The 24,121-nt window shown below is 42.7% G+C and overlaps 1 protein-coding gene and 1 long non-coding RNA gene across 3 annotated transcripts in view; one reads left to right on the top strand and one right to left on the bottom strand.

Moving 5' to 3' along the window:
- Positions 1-3,047: 3,047 nt before the first annotated feature.
- large2 (LARGE xylosyl- and glucuronyltransferase 2) overlaps positions 3,048-24,121 on the top strand; it is a 43,237-nt gene continuing 22,163 nt past the window's right edge. The window contains exon 1 of one of the 2 annotated variants that reach the window (XM_044030412.1): positions 3,048-3,574. The gene's annotated coding sequence lies outside the window, so the exon portion shown is untranslated. Of the gene's footprint in view, positions 3,575-23,158; positions 23,385-24,121 lie in introns of those variants that run through there. The other variant, XM_044030411.1, reaches the window with a different exon arrangement.
- LOC122772395 overlaps positions 4,022-24,121 on the bottom strand; it is a 32,671-nt gene continuing 12,571 nt past the window's right edge. Inside the window, exons 3-4 of the long non-coding RNA XR_006360774.1 lie at positions 20,229-20,443; positions 4,022-5,391 (exon numbers count right to left, since the gene is read on the bottom strand). This is a non-coding gene — a long non-coding RNA (uncharacterized LOC122772395). The remainder of the gene's footprint in view (positions 5,392-20,228; positions 20,444-24,121) is intronic.

Genomic DNA, 24,121 nt, shown 5'->3' with positions numbered 1-24,121 from the left:
ATGGAAATGCACACTTACACACACACACACACACACTGACTACCTATGTTAAAGATGGTTATTAAAAGCTCTACTGTGCCATCTGGCAGCTCATCAAATATTAAAAGGTCTGTCTGCAGCAGCGACACCGACTCCGCTGCACACATACGAATTGGCTTGTGATCGTGTGATGTGTTTGGGGTTTGTTTTTTACGCGGCGCGGGATCAAACACCCTCATAGTTGTGGAGCTCTCTGCCGTGCCATCTTGGGTAGACAAAGACGGTCGTGGAACAAAGGGGTTTTTAGTTCAACTCATTTTTTTAATTCTTCCATTCATGAATTCAACCAAATCAGCTGTTATACATGATGATACACAGTCTCACAGTTACTTATTTACTCTGCTCACCTTAAGCTGGGGTAGCTAACACATGTATGGTGTTATTAATACATATAGGAATAATAATTAATTATTATTAAAAATAATTTTTTGGGTGTGATCTGAGAGGACGCTAACATTCTGCACCTCAGCGTCCTAACCCTGGGTTACCCTCATTCTTTTGTAAACCTACGTTTATGGGTGAGAGAGATGCACAACTTATCAGGCTGGGCATCTAGCTGTCCTGTATGTGTCTTGTCTGACCTCTGACCCCACCATAAACATGCACGCTCTCCAAGCTTTGCTCTCTCTCTCGCTCTCCCTCTCTCTACACACAGTCTTTCAACTTGTCAATGAATTATTTACGAGTTTGCGATGTTTGTTTTATTTGCTTCAGCTTCCTTTCCTTCCGGAATCTACTTTGTAATCTCCGTGTCTGTCTCCACCTCTGTCTGTTCCTGCCTACCTTTTAGCCTGAGCACCGAATATGATGAGAGACTTGGCGACCAGGAAAATCCTTCTTCTCAATCGGAGCCGTGTACTCTCACCTGCAGTTTTCATACTTCTCAAACCACACACATCATCAATCGCTCTCAAGTGGCAACTGATAAGAATCTGAACTGCTGTGGACCATTGGTGATATGTACCATCTATCTGCAGCCCTGTTGCTAGGTGACAGTGGTTCTACAGGTAAATCCCCCATGACCAGTCTGTCTTGTTTAAGTTCAACCAATGAAGTCTACGCGGCCAATGAATCTGTTGGTCACATACACACAGGAGCTGGGGGTCACTTTTACAAGGGTACATTAGCTGGGTGTCCTTTTAGTGGCTGAAATGGGTAAAAATGTGTATGTCAAGTTCAAATATACGAGGATAACGCATAAGGTCTACGAACACTTATTTCCTCTGTGTCTTCAGAGGCTGCATTTGAAGGTTAGACAATTACCGCTGCCATTGTGAAGACTCACACAAGAATATGGCTGACAAATGCTTCGTTCCATCCCTGAGCAACAATGGATTCAACAAATGGATTGTTATTCAGTTATTCAGTAGTGTGAACAATGATTGGTTTCATCTAGTCCAGGGATGTCAAACATATGGTCCACAGTCCAGAACATTTCCAGATACCTGTGACTAAATGTTTTGTGCCTTTGTAGATCCAATGGTCAAATGGTTGACCATTATTGTACTGGTCCGGCCTACTTGAGGTCAAATTGAGCTACATGTGGCCCCTGAACTAAAATGAGTTTGACACCGTCTAATCCATTGGTGTTTATTTGTATCACAGTTTTGTTTCTGAGGCATTTCTTGGTCTGGTGTAGTTTTATTTTTCTCTCAACTGCTCGGTCAATGAAAACCTTCAGCCAGTCTAAAGTGTATTCTCTCCACTTTCCTCTGCACTGATGAAGATACGAGTGAAGGTGTCTGCATCCATCATTAACTGAGAATGAGAACACTTCTAAAGTACCGCATCGATCCAGTTGCGGTGTCTGTGCTTGGACTTTGGACTGTGAGGCTACAATCTCATGTGTCTGCAGGTGGTGTTTGTTTACAGACAGTCATGTGACCTGTGGCTCTCAAATATTGTTCTGATCCGCGTCATTTTATTTTTGCCTCTGTACATGAAGTTCAATCTTTTATTTTAGTTTGTTTTTTCCTGATGTTAGAAGGTGAATCATTGACAGTGTCAATAAGTAATTAGGGATAATTAATGGTGTTTCAATGACATGGTTCATCATCTTGTCAACCAACAGCAAACTATTCAGCAGCTCAAATAGTATACAGTCAATCATTTGAAACGCTTGAATGCATACTGATAAGAAAAGTACATTTATTGAAGTATAAACGTCTGAAATTTGCTGAAGTAATAACAATACTAGAACAATAACTTCTTGACTTGACTGCTTACAGAAAAACAGGGAAAATGATAACCCCCTTGGTGGATGTAATAATTACAGTCTTTGATTAGATTCAGAGAAGATTGTGAGGACTAAAGTGTTGGATTATTGACTGGACAGAAAAGGTGCCAACAAAAGGTGTTTTGGACGCAGACGAAAGACGTTTTTCTGGGAAAGCTACTGCCAAGAAGAAGGCTGATGCAGAGCGATCAAAGTGCAGAGTGTAAATCGGTGTTGCGTTTGAACGGTGGCGACAACTGGAAGATGATGGTGGCCCTGTTTCTACAGGTAGGTTCAATTTATGTCTTTTGAGACTATTTGTTGTTTTTCGGCATCATGTTGTCATTTGAAAAAGTATCCAAAAAACTACTGAAAAAGTACAGAAAGTTACTGATGCTGCGCTGAGCTTGTGAATCTGTGTTTGTTGCACGTTCCTGTCTGAAAAGTCTGAAAAAAGGGGCTTGGACTTAAAAAATGTAGCCTGCTGCTGCTAATCCTACCTTTAATCAGCATTCAGGCATGAGAACATCATTGAGAAGACAAGCAGCTGAAGTCAAACTAAGCATCAAAGAATGAAAGAAAGGTGATTTAAGTTACTTTAAATCTGAAACCTGATGGTTCTGATCAGTTGGGTATTTCATGAATAAACTGATAATAGTTTAAGTAAGGGAGAGAGAGGGAGAGAGAGAGAGGGAGAATAGCCTCCCCTATTGGCTGGATCCATGTGGAGGGCGGGGCTTCTCCCGGTGTGTGGGAGGAGTAAAGGATGCTGCTGCACTGCCACTCTCAGGAGAAACACTCGGCAGAGCGTGGTGTGAGTTTACCTCGGAGCCAACAGGCGGACTGTCCCGGTGAACAGTCTGACATAACTAACGGACGGACAGACAGAGGCGGGGTCCGGTGAGCTGAGAGCAGCGGTACCGTGCTTACTCCTCTAACCCCGGCGGGGTTCACCGCGCGGGGTCGGAACTGTGCCCGTCCTCAGTCTCTTCTTCCCCCGACAGCTCCGCAGCCTCACACGGTGTCTCTGTGCCACCACTTCGCTCCGTCCTCTCTTTGTACGTGCGTGCGTGCGTGTGTGTGTGTGCCGGCATTTGCAGCAGTGTTTGATGTGAGTGCGTTACATACATACACACGCGCGCGCGCACACACACGCACTCACTCAGGCTGACTGTGGAGTGTAGATTGACAGCACTGCCGACTTGTGCAGATGCTCTGGCCCTGATGGCGGATTGATTTTGGACCGGTTTTCTTCCCTTGGATTAGGAGATGGAGTGAGTCAAATCAGAGGAAGTGACACACTTGACTTCTACAGACACGGTGAGCAACATTTACAATTTAATAGACCTGTTTTTGGACATTGTTTTCTGGTGTGAACACGGACCTTGCCAGGTCTAATGGGGATTAAAAAGTCTGATCCTGATGTGGATTAAGTTGTAAATTGTTATTAGATTAAGGTTTGGAATGCACTGGTTAGGGGTAAGTGTTTGGTCAGACTGTCCAAACGAATGCAAGTCATTACAGTGTTGTAACAGGAGCTTTGCCAACATGTGTGTGTGTGTGGTGAACCACGCTTAATTAAACCCCCCACAGAGGTTTGTGTAGCTATTCTTATGACACTCCATCACCGTCCATTCATTTGGACAGTCAGTGGTCATGAGGACCAGGCTTTGTTACTCTGCTCTTCAAAAAGTTTGTGTTTGTGCCAAAAACAACAGCAACAACAACACACACATGCAGGATGCTTGTGGAGTGTACAGATGCACAAACACATAATTAATACTTCAGGACATGATTAATAAATGAGCGCATGTATAAATGGGTTGCTTCATGTCCGCTGACCCAGTTGCTACTGGTTGCATGTTAAAATCTTAAAAGTGACTGATGCATCCACATAAGGTCTTCTTCAAATCACTGTTGCTATGGTGATCGCTGGCGTCCACCGTGCAAAGCAGAGACTTCTGGAAACCGCTGCTGGTTCTGGCTTAATGAGTAAACTCTGGGGGTTGTGATTTCGTGAACTTGGATAGAGAGTGAGATTTTGGATTTTGGAAAACTCAAACAGTTTGGACGCTAAACATTCTCTTACCGACTTGTTATCAGTTGTGAATCGACCACCAGCTGTGAATCAAAGCGTTACTAACGCTTCTCGTTCAGAAGCAGTTGAAAAACAATCAAATTTGACTCGTCAGCGCTGTTGTTCCTCATTCTGAAAGGCAAATGACTGCCTCCTGCTTTCACCTGAATGGTCACGTGACGTGTATTTGGATTGAGATGATTTTAGACACTAAAACTACATAGAGGTGTGTTTTGTGGAGGAAGCCACAGTTGAAGCGACACACTTTGCTGCTTCAGTGACCGATTACTGCAGTTTGCGTCCATCACAGTTTATTATGAAAAGATTCTACTCATCAAAAAGCCTGAACATATGAGTTATGGGAAGGCACAGATAACAATGAAGCAGCTTTTCTGAGGGTCACAGAGCAACTGGAGTCGATCTCAGTTGACAAAGAGGAGAGCGATGGGGTCTGAATTTGGTCCTTCTACATTTACCCTCTGCGTTACATTGGTACTAAACATTTCTATCAGATTAATTGGTGCCAGCTTTTGGTATGTGAGTGCATCTAAGTGAGGGGAGTAATCTGAACTCGGAGTAAGAGAATGAGAGAAGCGCATCTGCTCCGGCTCTCGTGCATGTGTTTTTATGTCGTATTATTCTTTTTCATTCTCCTGCTTTCCTCTGAACTGGCGTAATTTCCAATGCTTTCACCACAGGTGTCATGACCTCATTTTTACGAGGTACTAACTGCCAATCAGGAAGGGTAAGGGCGATTGAAAAATTGGTAAAATGAAAACATGGCACGTTCTTGTGTCTGAATGGGATCAAACTCCCGCTTTGACGTCTGTAGTACAATGTCCGAAACTAGAGACACAGAAGATGAACTCTAACATGCGTCCACATATTTTCTATCGTGTCGTGTGGCGATGCTGCTGTGTACGCGTTTGACCTAGTTCAGACCTGGCATTAACATCTGTCCTCGGAGATCTGATGGCAGATGGACGGCCTCATATCTGTGGTGCATCGCATTCAGACAGGAAGACGTAGCACATCACAGCTTCATGCAGCAACACTGTGGCTGAAAACACCAAGAAGTGTTATATTAGAAGTGCACATTATACTCACATCCAGTAAGAATTTACTATAGTGTGTTCATCACGATCATCTGAGTTAATCTGAGCTCAAGTGAGATGTTAGACACCTCACCTCACCTACAGCTGAATATGTAACAGGCAGCCGATGCCAGCGTTTGACTATTTACTGAATCATCCACATACTTGAAGTGCTCTGCACTGTTGCACTCAAAATAGCAAGTGTGCGTGTGCACTTCTACATCAGCACTATCTAATGTTTCCTGTTTGAGTGGGTGAATGTTGTTATTATCAGAACAGAGATTATATAACGGCCACTTTGTTGCATCAGTTCAATACCGTATTGATCACTTAGTGGGAAGTTTTATAATCCAGAGCTTTTAAGCCTTTAAAGCTCTGATCTGTCAAACTGTATCTACTGACCTTTTTTTTTTCCTCACTCATGCCGTGAAGATAAGGAGCTCTATATCAAACACAAACCTTGACCAGAGGAATTATCTTTTTATGTTTTCTGTCCCATTTTTTGTAAACACAATTTTTTGAGGTTTTTATCAAATGTGGTCGATGATTCGTGGCTACCTCTTTAGAATGTGTGGTTGGATGTCAAAAGTAAAGGTCACTGTGTCCTTCCAAAGTATGTTGGATGTTATCAATGTAATATTCAGACACACAGAGAGGGAGCTTCTTCAAATTTGGTACAAATGTTGTACAGATTCGGACTGAAATAACTGATTGTCTTGGTCTATAACAAAATGAACAAACTCATATTTATGACCTTTTACCATGCCTAATTTAACAGACTGACAAGATAGCAGACATAAATCTGTTTATTTTTTGATTATACATCATTTAATATGCTTTGCATTCATGGGAAGTTACCTACACCACCTTCTTTTATTTGATTCAATGTAGCTTAACTTTACGAGTAACGTCTCACTGACTCTAACCACAGCTTCATTCTCGTTATCCCTTATCTCCCTCTCCCCTCCTCCACCCCCCATCTGTCCCCTCTCTTCTAATGGTCCCTCTATTAACCCCACCTGATGACAGCGTGGCTAATAACAGATGCGTTTACTGCCTCTTGCTGGAATAAATAGTACGTTTGACCAAACAGAGACAGACATTATGCAGCCGCGTGGCTTCGCAAATTTGATAACACACGTGGTGTCGAGCGGTGACTCATGTCTGCAGGTTGAACTGTGGCATCCTGTGCAGTGTTGTCTTTAGAGGCTGATTTATCCGCCTCCGCTACCTCATTGTGCGACACGATGGTGTAGAATGAAATTTCTTTGGACCGTGGTGCACACCTCAGGTTTCTAACCCCCCCATGTGACCGATTGTTCTTTAGCTGCTCTTGTTACACATCAGTCTTATGACACTTATCAGCACTCGTTTCGTTTATATGTAACCAACATCACAACATTAACACCGACCCTAACGTCATTTCTTCTTCTAATACGTTAAAACGTATTCCATGTTCCACGCTCCTCTCACGATCACAACTACTACTGGCCTAACTCTAACCTCATCCTAACCACACAACATGTCTTCACCTTTTAAATGTAGTCATTTATGTGATGGGGCCTTGCTTTTTGTCCACTTAAGGAAGACATGTGATGTACAACACGACAAGCAGTGCTGACACTCTGAGGTCTGACAGAACTGTTATAGATTTTGTTTTTCTTTACACTATGGGCTGAAATGAGTGTGTTAGGCAGGTGTTAAGTTTTCTTGCTCCAGCTCCCAGAGGAGCACAGGAGGAGCGGCTGCTGCTGTAGGGACATAATTGCAGCTACTGTGGGCTATAAAACTCCTGCTGAAACATGCACGCCTTATTCTTTCTACGAACTGTGCCTGTCCGGAGGAATTCAACTCTATAAATAACTGAGTGATGGTTCCCCTTGTCACTTCTCACGTGTGCTTTTGAGACCACACATGCATTCGTGATGAGACATACCAGTTGGGGATCGTCCTTGTGCAAGATCATGCAGCGCGTGCCCCCGACAAAGACCGCAAATACTCCTGACCACACAGCATTGTGTAGTGTGGAATGTACAGTAATCCTAGGGCCTTATGCACATGGAAAAATAAGTTTTTTACAAATGTCTCCATCCACACGGACGATCACAGAAACAGAGACCGTATGAACCAAACCGCGGGGCCAAACAATCTCCAAACCCAAGAAGGAAAACCACAAAGATAGAGACAGTGAGATTCTTTTCAACCGTGTGACCTATAGGGCTCCAAATATGGGGATAAAAATCTAAAATGATGCAAACTTTTGTGGTCTCTTCTAAATTCATTCTTGTGTTCATGCGCCCTAGAGCACTGAGGCCTTGTCCACACAGACACAGAGCTTTCCCTTATAAAATGTTCCGTTAACACGGCATCGTTTCAACAAACGTCTTCACCTGCATCAAACTGTAAATGCTGTAGTACATATGCCGAGCCTGTATGTGGCGCTGTAACGCTGCCACACCAAAAACAGAGAAGTCATTGAGCATGCGCACAAACCCCAAACCCTTAAGATCATGTAGTGTAAAGTTGCTGAGTTGAGTACTTGGGCGGGCGTTTTAATCCTGGGACATGTTGCTTCTCAACATGATCCTCACTTTAAGAATGCTTGAGTGTGAGTGGTGTGTGTGTGTGTGTGTGTGTGTATGGGGTAAGTTGGGGGAGGTGGGTGTTAGCCCTGGGGTGAAGGCAAGGAGGGGGGAACTCCTGCAGTTCCATATGAAGAGAGGATGAGGTGTGGGAGGTGTTGGGGTGGGGGTTGAGGTGTTGGGAGGTGTGTGCTTGTTCCCCACGGGATCTTTTGTCCGCAGCATCGGCCTCTTCGTATTCAGATCAGCTGGTCTGAGCATCTGCGAGCAGAAACATTAAATCTGCCTTGTCACGCAAGGACTCCCGTTTGCTCTGCTCTCTCATGAGCCTGTTGTCTCTAAGGATGTCTCGGTCCTGAAGCTTCTCAAGGTAAGTCAGCGACGCAAAGTGGAATGTCTTCTTTATGATCAAATTCATAATCTCATTCATGATGAGAGGTATGTGTTAGTGAGAGTTCATTTAAAAAAAAAACAAAAAAAACCTGTTGAGAAGATGCTCTCAGCCTCCTGCAAGGGACTTTGGTGTGAACCTCTAGAGACGGCAGCGCGCAGCAGAAGCGTTTGTGGTCGATGCGTGTCGTAGTGCTGTTTATATACGGTGGTGTTTTGTTGCCACTTTAATTTATTAATCGAGTGGTATTTGTGTCCTGCACTACGGAGGAATGTTTTGGTTTCCCCATCCGTCCACCCTTTCCTCCTCCTGCCCGCTGCATCCGCTGTTTTCCCTATTTTCCAGAACAGTGGAAGTTTCAATGTCATCATTTTCAAACTGTGCCACTTCTTTTTCTTTTTTTTGAACATTTCTGAATCTCTCAAACGGTCTAGAAGTTACAGTAATGGGAAGTACGCATGCTAAATCTTGTCTGTGATTGGATTAGTGGATAAAAGAAGGGTTAAACACCTGGACAAGAGAGGTAAAGAAGAGAGTACAGCCAGGGTGGAGTGGGTGGAGTGGGTGGAGACAAGTGTCAGGGGTGATGTGTGACTGAAAGATAGCAACAAAAGTGAAATGGAAGTACTACAAGCTGAAGATGCTGATATTTTCTTTGGGAGTGACGAGGATGGAGTGAAAGCTCAGATACAGTAAGAGATGCAAGTTTGAGATGGTTTGGTCATGTGCAGAGGAGGGTTAGTGATCATATTGGGCAAAGGATGTTGGAGATGGAGCTGCTGAGCGTGAGGAAAAGAGGAAGACCACAGACAAGGTTCATGGATGTTGTGAAGGACGACATGAGGACAGTTGCTGTGACAGAGGAAGACACAAGGGACAGAGCGAGACGGTGGCAGATGATTCACTGCGGCGGCCGCTAAAGGGAGGAGCCGAAAGAAGATGAAGTTAATTTGAAGGAGCTTTGAAAATCAGTCCTGGGGATCCATCATTAATCACAATGAACTCAAATGCCAGAAACGACTAAACATCCCATTATCTTCACTGTTGGCTCCCATGGATCTGAGAAACAATATGTTTGGCATCCACTCATTAAAGCCGAGTGTCTCCGCTGCAGCACGACATTACAACAATGTGACTTTGAAAAATGTAATTACAGGCGCCAAAACATCAACTGTGATGGATCGTCTTTCAACAGCAATTGTCCGACGTGAGCGAGAGTTGACTTTCACACTGTCCTCAAATAAACCCAAGTTTCCTTAAAGTAGTGAAATGAATCTGACAATTCTGATTGGTTCAAACATGGTCAGCCGAGTTGTAAAGTTGACTAGTTGATTTTGTTATTTAAATACAAGGAGCTAAAGGACGCCGTTGTCACAATTTCCAAACCCAATGTTTGGTCAGTGGCTCAAAGATGAGCCTCCACTTGCATTTAGACTATTTAAACACAGGGAGCCACTGAGGACACCTGTGTTCTCACTTCCAGCGCCTCTGTATAATCAATGGAGAACGGCTGGAGTTCAGCGCCTGTCTGAAAGCAGCTTCACATGCTCTTCCACAGCTTAGTTGAGCTGTGATGTTGTTTTTCTCTTTCGTGTTTTGTCTTTGAGCAGCACAAACCAATACAACATGTTTTTAGTCTTAAACACAAATAATCACTCTGGAGGGAGGGAATCATTTAATGACACCAACAATCACCTGAACCTGTCAGTGTCAGAAATGAGATTTTTCTATTGGAGTCACTGTTAACGCTGCAGCAGCTATTTTTACTTTACTCAATACTCCAGTTTTGTTTCCTCAACATTTTCCAGCTAAAAACATTTCCATAACTGCTTTGCTCGTCACTTGTTCACTAGTGTTTGTGTCATGTATAAAGCAACAATTTGATCTCAAGTCGGCCGGACCAGTCAAACAATGGCATAATAACCTATTAACAACAAGCACTCCCTGATGTTTCCCTTTATTTTACTTTAAATGATGTATCTTTTTTACAAAACAACCTATTGTTACTATGAACAACCTGATTAAGTCAACAATATGAGTGAACCATTTACAGGTATTTGTAACTGGACAATACAATATTTCACATTATGATTAAATTCTAATTATAATGTGAAATTTTCCCAAATTCATTCTGGGGCCGGATTGGACCCACTGATGGGCCCGTTTGGAAAACGAACGACGTGCCTGATACCAAACCAGGCAGACAATTAAGCAACTTATTAACCAGACAATTAGCCAACCAGTTAATCAATCAACCAACTGGTAAATAACCAGCCAAACAGTAAATGAACCAATGATAAATGCACAGTGTTTTCTGATTATACATTCACATGTGAGAAATTCATTTTTCTGCGTTTGATCCGACACATTAGATCGTCAGTGTAGTAATGTGTGCCTGGTTTGAGTCCAAACTGTGCCGGACGTGCTGTAAACTCAGAAGAAGCTGTCGAGTGTAGCTGAGTGTAGCGGTGACGATGTGGCGGGTGTAGCTGAGATATCAGGGAGCGGAGGGGGTAATGAAGCATGGAGTGATGCTGTAATAACCTCATTATTCTCCAGCACTCACTCCAAACTGCTCCACCAGTTACTGAAGCAGCAGTGGAGAGCCGGTCGGTGGGTTAATCGTGCATGCAAAGTGGATATCCGTGTGTGTGCGTGTGCGAGAAATGTCTAATCTAAGCCTCCATTCTGCTGTGGAATGATTTTGTATTGGACACACTGTGCACATGTTTTGTTCTTATTTTGATTTGAACTGAATCCAGATTAAACTCACATTATTTACGTCAGAAAAAGAGGTAACAAATACAGGTGTGTACACACACACACACACACACACACACACACACACACACACACACACACAGAGGCTACATCTGATAAAAACGATCTGTATCCAGATGAGGGTTTTTATCTCAATGTCAGAGATAATCTATGTTTATACTACTAATAAACTAATAAATAAATTGATTCTGTCCTTAGCAATTGTTTGCTAAGTTTGCACATTGATTACTAACACAAAGAAATAGTGAGGAGTAAGAACAAGGTCTTTATTTATTTGTTTATTTATTTATTTATTTAACTGATGATGAGCCAACACTGAAATTGAAATTGTTTCTAAACGTTTCTAAATGTCTTCTTTTAGGGGCTCTAAAATGCTGGGGTTTAATACCTTAGCCTCAAAATGTCCACCTGGACTTTTCTTTTTTGCTTATTTTAACCATTAAAGAGCGAGAAAATGTGCTTTTGCCCATTTTTCCAGAATAGTTATTTACAATTTATTGCATGTCAAAATAGTGTATATATATTTAAAATAAAGAAGAAAAAAAAACACTGTAGTTGTACATGCACACCAGATTTTGCGTGTTAAATTTGAAATGTGAAATAATATAACACACATTTAAAATAACATGTGTTTGAGTTTTGGTCTCAATGTGTAATAACAGGCCAAAAAAATGGAAACTATGTACAGGTGTTTTCACCAACTCTCTCCTTTCTGGTGACAAAGAAGCTGATTCGCCGGCTTCCTGCAACAGCGCGAGTGAAATTAACGTAATAATCACACGTTGCCTTTGACGTGCAACCTCTCAGCTTTCAGAAACTGCTGTGTAATTACAGTAATTTCTTACCGTGCAAATATGCAAAAGTGTTGTCTTCAATGCGCTCGGTGTTAAAGGGTTAAGTTGGAATTTTTTTAACGAAAAGTGTATAGATGTAGCCACACAGACACAATGCAAACTTTCCACCAAAACACAATTTCCCCCAAAGTCCCTGAAGTTATTTGGAAATCTTTCTTATCACCCAGCAACAGCATGTTCTCCACATTCAGCTGCTCCGAGAATTCAAGAGTTCAAAATGTAAACCCAACGTGCCCATGGGAGCTTTCACAACCAAGCATGCTGGGAAAGTTACAGCAGCCCTGCAGGCTTTCACTCATTGATTTATTTGTCCTGATCAGAAAATGACGCCGTTTTCAGCGTTTAATTCAGATTCAGATTGGTTGAGTTGGATTTTTAAAAAAAAATAGAAAAACTGTGTGGTTTGGCTCAGCCTTGGGCTACTTTTGAAAACATTATTTACAGATAAACAAAGATCTGAGTTATATCAGAAATCATCTGAATCCATTCGTCTGCATGTATTTCAATAAAATGCTGGCGTTCTAACTTATTTGTGCTAATGTTGTGACTGGAAGTAAAGGCACTTTGGAATATTTGCAGGGATGACGTGTGTGTGACTGTATACTGAGACGTGCTGGCTTTTAGAATCTATATTGTTTTTATGGTAATACTCTTATGTTTAGACCTGGTAGTGACCTGATCACAGCTTGATTTGTTCACATCTGGCATTGAAAAGTGTGTGTAAATGAGGATGCATCTCCTAAAACCATGTGAGATCATGTTTAGATCACAGGTCTGGTGTATACACACTGTAGGTGGGCCTAAGTAAAGTATCACATGCGGCCTTTGCAAACAAGACACAGCAGATGACGACACAGCCGTCACACGCTGCAAATGTATCCAGTGTGGCTGTGGCCTAAGACTTGCTAAGCTTAGTAACTAATCTGCTGCCCCTTCCTGATTCCTGATTCCTGATTCTGCCTGAGACAAAAAGAAAAGACACATCCCCCACCCCCCTCTCTCCCACCCTGGGTCGTCGTATCATGCAGCTTTAATGGCCCCTGTTGTTTCACACATACGAGTCAATCTGCCTGTGCTCCTGCAGCCATCAGTGAGCCGTTAGCACACAAACAACAAGCGCTCCAGTAGAAAGACAACACATTACAGCCCAGGACCTCCCACTGGTTCAGGCTTAGTCACACACACACACACACACAGTATCAAGCCTTAACCACACGGAAACAGAACTTGCCTGATACGATCTTTTCCCTTTTTGTTCTTAAGCTTTTCCCACATTTCAAGAAATGTCTTCATCTACATGAACCCCCCCCCAAACAACTCTTACGGCTGTAGTACATATGCTGAGCCTGTATGTGGCGCTATAACACTGACACAAACACACACCAAAAATGGAGTAGGATACGCTGAGCATGCACTTAAAGCATTCACACTAATGTGTACAAACTCAGGAAGCACCGATATCGATACCAGTATCGGGTATTGGGTCGGATGCTGCCCTCGTGTACTCCGATACTGCTGCACTTCAGGTGTGCTGCGATAAGTGGACGTGTTGCAATATCAGCAGTTGGGAAATACTTTAAGATAAGCAGTGATTACAAGAGCTGAGCAGACTGCAACCTGTGCTCTGCTCTCTGACTGTCAAGTCGAGTCATTTGATAAAATACATCTGAGGAACCAACATGACACACGGCAAAGGATTTGCCACTCGTTAAGTAAATCAAATTCAAGTCTTAAATGTTTCTATACTTCTTTTTTTTTTCTTTGCCCATCTAAAGAAATGTGGTGCTCCATTTGAAGCGAAGGCTATCTTCAAGGATGTGAATACCTGGAAATGAAAGCTGAAATATTCATCGTTTGATGTCAAAGTGAAAAGCATACACAAAGGAACTGGCCTCACTCTTCCAATACTCTAAGAGGGGATTGTAAATGTTTAAACAGCAGCAATAGTATCCAATGTTTTACTTTTGTTCACAATCACAATGAGCACAGTATCCGTGCACCCCTCGTTCAAATAAAGCACATAAGTAAACGTTACGACGTATATAATCATAGCGACAGAATGAACTAAGCCGGGATGACTAAGCAAAGAAATGTGGTATATACAGACTGTGGGTGAGGAACACAACATGTGCACTTTGCAAACAACAGAGCAGCACGAGCCACAGCAGATGTAATGGTGGTATAAAAATAACACCGCCCACATTTACATTGATCCCCTATGAGTCTTGATTTCTCTGTGTTATTCATGCGGCCTCTGGGACACAGTTTCACTGCCAAGTGGACACTCCTCAGAGCCAGTGTTGAGTTGTGTCATAATAAACACCCCTGCATGAGAAACACACCATAAATACCAGGTGGATGCTGTTCTCTTCCATGGTCATGGTTTCTCTGCGTCACAGACTGAGTCACAATTTACCGAATAGAAATTGTGAGGGACGCGGCCGTTGTCTCATGTCTGCTGAAATCAAAAGTCCCCTTTTTTATACATTCAATATCATTCCTGTAATGAACGTATCACAAAGAAAATCTACCCAACGAGATAACAATTTGCTTAAAGGAGGACATGGTCCTGTTAGCGCAACTGTTAGCAAAGATGGCGGACGTTGTTTACATTCTGGTTATGAGGTCCCGTACCTCTATGAGTGGGTCTAAAAAGTGCAGAATTAGCGTTGCAGTTTCAGTATTCCTTCAACGTTTGTTAAAAACAAAAATGTATTTGAAGCTGTAGTGGGAAACTTTTCAATATAAACAAATGTGTGTTCCACACAATGCTAAATAAGCCTCAGTGTTTCTCAGTGTTTTGTTGATGGAGAGAAGGCAGAAGCAGAACTGCTACGCCAATAAAGCGAGACTGCAGCAAACCTTAGGTTTCTAGAGATGAAAGAAATGTCGGAAGATAACTTAAGGTCAAGGGATAAACCCTGTGAGGTAGTGAGATATTAGAACACTTGTTGAAAGAGAATCGTTGGATTATGGACTCAGAGTTGTCCTTTAAGATAACTGTAAAGGACTCATCTGAGATATTATGCATGACGTCGTCAGACTGCCGGCCACTGAGTGGTCAGAGTGCGACACAAGAATCAAGACTTTGCAAAAGACTTGCAGGAAGTACTGAGCTAATCTTTTTAATTAACTGATTCTAATGAGTCAGTACACTGAAAACAACTGCTTTGCTCGTCACTAGTTTGTGTGGCTTTGTGTCCAGTTTCTATGACGTCTGTAGTGGAAAAGCTTAAACACTGGCACTTTAATAAAAGTTGTTGTCTTTTGTTGCTTTTTGCTGCGTTTGTCATGTTTTCTTTACCTCCCATGACCTTTGCACCGCTACACAATCGCTAATGTGCCAGTTAACGAATGACAAACTATTGCCAGCAATGAACTGATTGACATTTAATAGGCCATATTTAGTCTCAGTCGTGTTGTCGGTGGCCTCACACCTGATGTTGTTTTACAGGCTGTGTTTTCTCTCTAAATCTAAATCTCTCTGTTTCCTGGTGAAGTTGTCTACATCCTCCATCCACACTTGGATTTTTGTGTCAGAGTGATTCTGGTGAGAAGCGAATGTTTTTCTTCTTTTCTTGGCAGGGATGTCACACCGTTCAATGCGGTGAATGTGTGTGGGCGCGCGTGGAAGAAATTGATGCATGTGAAACGTAAAATCAGTCGTGTCAAGAAAATAACGGGTGTCATTGTCTGGCTGTAGCTAAGAGATGAACGGATTAGGAAACACAGATGATGTGCAGAGGCGTGAGTTCTTTTTCCTCTTTGTTAATTCCTTTCAGATTATTTTATGGCTTTTATTTATGTGACAAGCTGCAGCTTCGGTGTTTAAAGTCTTCAGACTTCAACTGATTATCACGCTGCCAAATTGTTGTTGTTTTTCCTCCCTCCTGAAATGGAAGCTGCAGTGGAAAATACTTTTTTTGGTACATATTTAGCTCTGCAGCCGGATCCACAGAAGAAAGCTGCATGTTTGGTGCGTGTGGTGGACACAATTATGATCAGAGCCAGAGCTGAGTGTGTGTGTATGTGTGAGACCGAGAGAGATAGAGAAAAAAGACGTGAAATGGTAAATTAGAAATTAAATTAAATTAAATTAAAATTTTAAAATATTTATAATATTTTGGAGGTGGCTGCAAATAAATGAACATACCGTCTACTAAGGAGGTGGTTTTGGGATTGGTATCAGGACACATTGGGACTATTCAGACCTGGATTTTAATACCAAATCTGAACGACCTACAACAGCAATGATATGAGTGTTTTAGTGTGTCTGTGAGAGAAGCTGGCAACCAGAGCTCAGTTACAGTTTAGAGGGAACATAAGACGTTAATGTGCTGTGCTGAAATAAACGCCACCGTCAGGTTTGTGTGTTGGAGTGTTAGTTCAGTGTAGGTGCAACTTTGGGCTCTGTGCTCCTCAACTGTCATCTATCAGCTATCGATGTGAAATCTCGCCCTCCAGTGACAAGTCGTCGAGCAGGTCCGGTGGGTTGAGTTGCCCAAAAAAAACTGCGAAAGTGAATAACACAAAGGCTTACAGCTGCTGTTGTTCAGTTTTACACTGACTGAGGAGATGTTAGAGATGGAGGGCAGAGGGAGTGGTGCCAGGGGACTGAGGAACAGTCCTCAGCACAAGGAGTGCTCACACGCAGCCAAACTGACGTGAGTGATGTGACACAAAAGTTTGTTTAAGGATGATCAAAATGTCCTCACAATGATGGGTTTTAGTCAGACAAATATAAAGGGATGTAAACACACACTGTGCTCACTTACAACACCTCACTCTCCCACAACTAATTCCTGACTTCTGACCCTTTCCATTGAGCCTCCTCTCTGTTTGGTCACATAGGAATTTCCTGGGGTCATGTGGTGTGCTGATGAGGTCATCTGGGAGGTGTGAGGCTTTGGGTTTAATTAGCTCAGGAGCCATGAGAGAGATCGTTTTCTGGCCTGGCCAGGGTGGAAAGGTCTGTCAGAGATCAGAGGTGACTTAAGGATCCAGGGTTTTCATTTGAAAATGGCTTTTCTACTGTCTGTCTTCTATCTGAGGAGCGTTTGAGCTCTATGCAACCACTTTTAGACACAAAAACTCCATATTTTAGGAGAATTTAATCTGGGTGTTATCCCGGGTTTCCATTTATATGGCTTCCACGGGGCAAGATTGTGTGGGTGAGAATCTGGAGATGCAGACGAGGGGATGGGGCCTGGCGTTAACATGCGGGAGGGAGGCGAGACTCTCACACATTCACTCATGGGCAATAATTCAAATTCAGCTGCTGCATTTTCAATGAGCTCACTGTGACATTATGCCAAGATAAGAGAAGGGAGCTGGCAGGGAAAAGGCTTCTCATTTCTCATTTGCGTTCACACTTATAGACCCCGTGTTGGATTTCTGGAATCCTGTGCGATTCTATAAGCATGCTGGAAAACAGGATACAGCAGCTTTTTCTCCTCAGGTGTTTGTCTAACTAAAATGAAAGTCTCAGGTCTGACTAACACGCCCAAACAGGAAACCATGCAGTACTAACCAGCTTAAAGTGTGTATTGCCACCTAGCGCAGCAGAGGCAGACACACGTTATTCAGTGAATTGCTTCCTTGTGAGTACATATATATATATATATGTATACATATATATATGGACAGCAGTGCTTAACTTAACTCACTCAGACACGCTCTTTCAAATATGGCCACCGAGCCAGGATAAAATACTGAACAGGAGTTCAAAAACAAGTGGAGGATGACCTTGAGGGCCGACACTTGTTCTACAGTAAATAAAGGATAAAAATTCATCAAGGCTGACGGAATGGGCTCTTAACAACCCTGCCCTTATCTGCCATCTATTTCCTATTGTGTCTTGCTGCTTTACATGTGTTGTGAAGGCAACATATTGAAGAGGTCAATATGTCAAAGAAAAGTATTACAGGTCAGGTCAATAAATACCTTACTATGACTTCCCTTGTCAGACAGATAAGCAGAAAGCTGATGTTGACATCAGCACGCCCAGCCTCTGTGACAGCGGCGTTAATGTGCGCTGGATAGAAATAGCAGTGTGACTCATCACATTAGCTGAAGCCTGACGCGGTCGCACCACATCATAGTGCAAATGAGCACAAACTCTGAATGGCAGATTAGACAGATTCTTCTGGACATGAAGGTTTTTGTCCGCAGGTTCACTGCGGTCGTCTGTCCAATGTCTTGACAGTAACATGATGCCATGATAATGCCGTGTGTTTGTTACCTATATATTACGTCAGCCATGTTGTGGGGTTTTTTGTAAAAGGTGTTCAGTCGGTCGCATCATCCAAATCCTTCACACTCATCAATTAAAGCAAATAAACGGTCAGAATACTAACATTTGATATATTTTACAGTGAATAAACCAGAATTAGTATTTTTTTTACATTGTTGAAACCTACCGGAAAAAGTGTCAAATACATTAATAAAAGTCAGATTCCTTTCACATCTTTGTGTGTCAAATCACGTTATAATTGTTAGTGTGCGTATGTGTGTGTGTGTGTGTTCTATTTAGAGCAAAGCGTGTCATGCTGCTGTCCTGTCCTGTTATTGCGGATGACTGACATCCGTGAAAGCAGAGAGTGCAGCTCATTAATACAAGGGGCGGCGAGCGGCTGCAGAGATGCACAACATGGCACTGCATCAAGTGTGTGTGAACTAGTTATTCTTTTCTGTCATAATCTGATCACTATGTTCAGTAGGTGTGTTCACACCTGGCATTAAAATGTGACCTGACTTCTCCTTTGTGATGTCATTGCTCCGTGCTGTGTCCAAATATTAACTCGGAACAGTCGGCAGGAGATGAGGGAATTTTTTATTCCATATACGCCATATTTATATCACTACCAATAGTCTGATCATCAGAGCAAGGCGGCAAATGCGCCGTGGGTTTTCCCCATAATGCATCCTCAGTATTCTCCCCCAGCCCCCTGCTGTCCTGAAGCAGACTCGGCGTACATGTGTCTGTGTGGGTAGCAATGCACAGAGGAACACAGTGAAGAGCTCTTGTGTGTGAGTGAGTCTGTAAACAGAGAATCAATTGTCATATTATTTATACAGTGTGTGGGTGTGAAGCTACAAATCAAAGGGGAAGGATATGGAGAGAGTGAGAGACAGACATTTGGAATATTTGTTCAATCCTGGGAGGGAGGGTTCAAAGTCCACAGCGATATTATGTTGTTGTGCTGTGAAAATGTCCGTAGCGGACATGGAGAAGGTTATGCGAATAATATCTTCAAAAGGTATAGCGTGTACAGCGGAAGCTTGCTAGAGGCAATGAGAGGAGTTCCGATGGTACAAGTGGACACTTGGAAGAATACGATGAATCACAAATTAGGGCAAAATCCATGAGAAATGATTGTTCCTGGAATGGACTGTGAGATGGGAGTACACATGACACGAAACCTGAAATACCCTCATGCCAATGCAGCCGATGCAGCCCTGCCTAAGCTTTGACAGTGAGTGCTAATCACCTTATTATAAGTTGAAATAAATACATGAATTAATCAATCAATGAATAAACTGAAATTTATTTATTTTTTTAAATGACACGTCTGACGATATGGTTATGACGTTTTGTTTGAAGGTTGGGAGCTCAGATCTCAGATAAGTCACTGCTCTGGGAGGTGCAGCAGGTGCGAGAGGAAACCAGACTCCTGCCCTCCCGAGTCCAATGAAACTCGCTGAACTCTACACACTTTCTAAGGAAACACAAGCCCCCCCCGCGTCTTGTTTATGTGTCACCTGTCCACAGTGTTAACACTCTGCGGCGCAGTAAACCTGACCTTTGACCCTATAACAAGGAGGGAAGTGTTGGTGTTAAGTTGTCAAGTCATCAGGAGGAGGGTTATCTGATCCTCTCACACCAGCGGGCCTTACAGACAGAGAGTGCCAGAGAAGAGGAGGCAATAAATAAAAGATGCTGAGTAAATTGCAGGAAGTGGTATTGAACACCCCACCTGTGATTGGTTATCAGTTTTTATCCCAGTGGAGGAATGGTTGCTCCTGCTGCAGTGCATCTTCTACTTCTACACTTTTCTGTGTGAGACTTCCATTACTGAAACACTTTCTCACACACACACACACACACACACACACAGGCAGAGACAGCTCTTACCTTCTGTGGGTGCTTTGTTAAATAACATGTTGTATATCTTTTTTTCAACTTTTTTTCTCACCTACTTCATGCAGGAAGACTTTGAGCTGTGTGGTGCAGTGAACAGCGTCAGCTGGGTTGCGTTCAGTTGTCCAGGTTTAATTTTAGCAGTAGAATCCACCTCTGAAACCATTAATGGGTGCTTCTTGGTGTTTTCAGCCATCGTCCAACTGTACGAAGCTGCCGCATATTAGGATGTCTTTGTTTGTTTCTTCCGCCGTGGCCTGGTCAGTCTTTCTGTGCACAAAAACAAAACAGAGATAGAGTCGCAGAGAATATGTTGTGTGGAGTTGATAGGCTTCATCAGCGTCGTGTGAACTCAAGAAACCACCAGCAGCACATTAAACGGCCCATTTTAAGGGGTTATTTAAAAACAAGTTCAAAATGTCTGCTGGCAGCCTGGTTGCAAGTGGTTTTAAGGAAGTCCACTGCAGCTGGGATGATCAGGCCTCTTATATCTAAATCAATCGACTCCCAGATCATTCACTCAATCACACTTAAATGCAGACACACAGGGAAATGGCAGTCACAACCCTGGTGTTGTAACATGGACGTTTATATTTAAAAGTTATGCACTATCGCTTTAAGAAAGGTTAAAGGTTTAAAAGAGGGGACCACAAAAGCCATCTTCAAGCATTGTGGGAGCTATTGTTGCAAATGTATTGTATTGTTGTTTTGTAATTCAAGTTTTTTTTGGCGCTTAATTTAAATCTTAATTTTAAATTTCTTATAATGTAAGTCAAGTGATCTGAGAGAGAACTAGACATCTGCACCTCCTTTAGTTTTTGTTTCCAGACCAGTCAGAAGACTCTGGCCAATCACAGAGCAGTTCAGAGAGAGGATGAGATTGTCCCAGGTCATCTAACATATATACACAGTAGTAGTGGTGGGGGGGAAGATCTATTAGATGCATTGAGATTCAATATCGATTCACCAATGTCCAAATTCTGTTTATTTAAATGTTAAATATGCAAAATAGACGGTACGAAAAGGCGGAACCCCCAATTGAAGCGTGCCATCGCCTGGACACTTTATCGGAAACATGGAGCCGAGATACAGCAGCGCTAGTTCACTGACACTCAACAACTCATGTCACCGATAAAGGCTAATGTCACATGTGCTCCAAACAAGAGCAATGAACGAGAGTGAATTGTGATTCTTTACAATGCAGTTGTAAACATTTAGTTTAATAAGTGATAATGGAAATGAGTTAAACTCTTGTTTCTCATCGTCTTGCTTGGATGTTTACATTTTACTCAGGGTAACCTCAGTCCATGTTTCTGTGCGCCTGGAGGCAGAGGTTTGATGTTCTGTATTGGAGTGAACACCACAGTAATTGCTCACCACATACACCCACAGTGTTGGGAAGCTGTCGCAGCACGCCACATGCCCGAGCTAACAAAGCTCCACTGATGGATTCTTCATTACAGACTAAGATCAACAGAGTGGATCTGCAGGGAGACCGGGAGTCGACTGCACCTCCGCAGCCCTTGTCTCCGATCTGGAAACAGCTCGAGCATTACACCTGAATCTGCAGCCTCGGGGGGAAACTCCAGCTACCTCCTCTAATGTAAACAGTGATCAGAGCTGTGGGCAGGTTCCAACTAGATTCTCACTTTTCTTTCAGGTAGTGACTCTAGATTATTTTCCGTGAGAGTGAAAAGAACATGAGACTTTTCCAGTGATGTTTTTGGAAAATCTAATTATTGGCAACAACAGTGTCAACATACATGTGTAAGTTATATATAAAGTGAAACCTATAGTTGCCAGAATCTCCATAAAAATTGTTGAGTCTTATCTCCAGGTGGTAAAATACTAATGTTTTGTGATTGACGCTACCTTTGTCTTACATAACTAGATGCATCGGAGCTAAATTATGAGCTACTTTTCCTTGTCTTTAACCCTTACAGCGCTGCGTAAACTGTGTTAGACCCCCACAGGAAGGGTACCAAAAAATGGAACGTTATAAAAAAATATGTACGGTACCGAACCATTCCACAAAGTAGAAACACGCCACAATAGGAGGCACTCTCTCTCTGCATTGCTCTGCGATTTGTCAATGTCTTCTGTCACAAGCAGTGAACAGAGGATGTGCAGAGGTCTAGTTCCCCCTCAGATCAGTTGATTTACATCATGATGAAAGGTTATTATGACATTAATAACCACAAAAACATGGTTGCTTAGCTCAGCATTATAGCATTAAAGGCTATGCCAGGTAAAAACTCTGAAGCCTGTGGTGTACTTCTGCGATACCAAATATCGCAGACCTGTGGTGCGCGCTGCGCGTTGAGCCGAAACATTTCAAGTTCAGTCGCAGGAAGAGATAATAAATGAAACCAGATGCAGGCAAGAAATCTGGAGTAGTTAAATCCTGGATTTAAAGAGTCAAACTGCTGGATGATAAATGAGATGAGCTTCAAAAGAAAATTAAACCGAAATAATCAGGACCATGGCAGGAAGGCAGTGCAGGGTTTTATTTATGGGATAACAAACTAAATCTGATGTTAGACTCAGAGAGTCTGAGGACATCCTGCATGCAAATGAATTTGTCTTTCAGTCTCACTCGCGTTTGTCTGGAGGTTCCAAATATTCTGGACTGAACCTTAGAATCAGGTGAATTCACTGTGAAGTTAACAAGTCTGTGCAAAATGTAATCAAAGCTCCTTCCTGCCCTCTTGCACGGCCAAAACAAAACACTATTTTTGGTCTCAGAGGCTCTTAAATTCCAGCGTGTAAAAAAACCCCAACCCTAAACCTTTTTTCCCCTGGACAATATGTAAGGTGACACTGCTCCTTTTTCCCATTCTTTCTCCTCTTTCCACCTTTCTCCTCCCATCTGTCTGACGGAGCTGAACTCGTCTCAGTAAAAGCCCCCGGGGGGGAAGGGGGGCTGAAATCAGAGCCGTTCCCTTGGAGGTGGAACGATTTATGGTGTGTTTGTGCACAGGGAGGAGGAGGAGGAGGGGCCGCGGAGGGAAGGAAAGCAGGGCATTAAGCAGAGGTTAAAGAATCTGGACTAAAGTGTACTGAGAGGGAAAAGAGCCGCGGAGGTTATTGTCGGAGCTTTAAATGAGGAGTTATCAGGAGCAGAACAACGTGCGGCTCCCAGCGTGCTGCTGAACTTGGACTTGTTACCACATGCTTAGGTCACAGTGAATGGCGAAGAGGAAATACCCAGGTAGGACGACAAGGCAAAGGTCGCTCCCGCTGCTCAGTGGGCGATTCCTGTGCACACTGCATTCATTTGCTCTGGGGTTATCATTCATCTTCATGTTCATCTGTGAGTTTGATGGAGGAGCTGCAGAGGAAGAAACAATTTGTATCACTGTGCGAGTACATGTCTCACCCCCTGTGCCGTGAGCGCAGCCTCTGTAGTGCAGATTAAATCCACCTCCGTTTGACTTTGTGCTTCTGCTCTCATCAGGTTTATGTCTGTTGATTCCCTGAAGGTTTGTTTCCATCGCTAATGCTGCTGCTGGCTTTTATTTGTTTGCTTTGAGATTGTTTAACAAGGCATCTTTACATGTGCCTCCTGCAGTGGACTCAAGTCGAGGTGTATGTTGTGATGTCTTTGAAGTTAAAGGATTTCACCCCCCCCAGTGAAATCCTGTATCTCATAACCACTTTCTTGTCGTCTGCAGTTGTTTACCTAATTTCAGAAACTACCACTAATGAGAAACAGCAACTGTGGGTAGTAATTGTAGGAATTCTGTTCATTGGTGCAACTATGAGGTGAAAGTGAAGTGTTAAAGTTGGTAAACTGTGGTTAACCCACTAAACAAAAGGTTTACCCTCTAACAATATACACCTGCTCTATATGCTGATACATTAAGAATATGTTTGTTACTTTATCTCGCTGTTCGACAACCTTTTCAGACTGTAAACTACTCACTCTCCCACATAAAATACATATAT

This window comes from Solea senegalensis, linkage group LG7 (genome assembly GCF_019176455.1).
Source record: "Solea senegalensis isolate Sse05_10M linkage group LG7, IFAPA_SoseM_1, whole genome shotgun sequence".
NCBI classification, from domain to species: Eukaryota; Metazoa; Chordata; class Actinopteri; order Pleuronectiformes; family Soleidae; genus Solea; species Solea senegalensis.
This window is presented reverse-complemented; position numbering and strand designations above follow the sequence as displayed.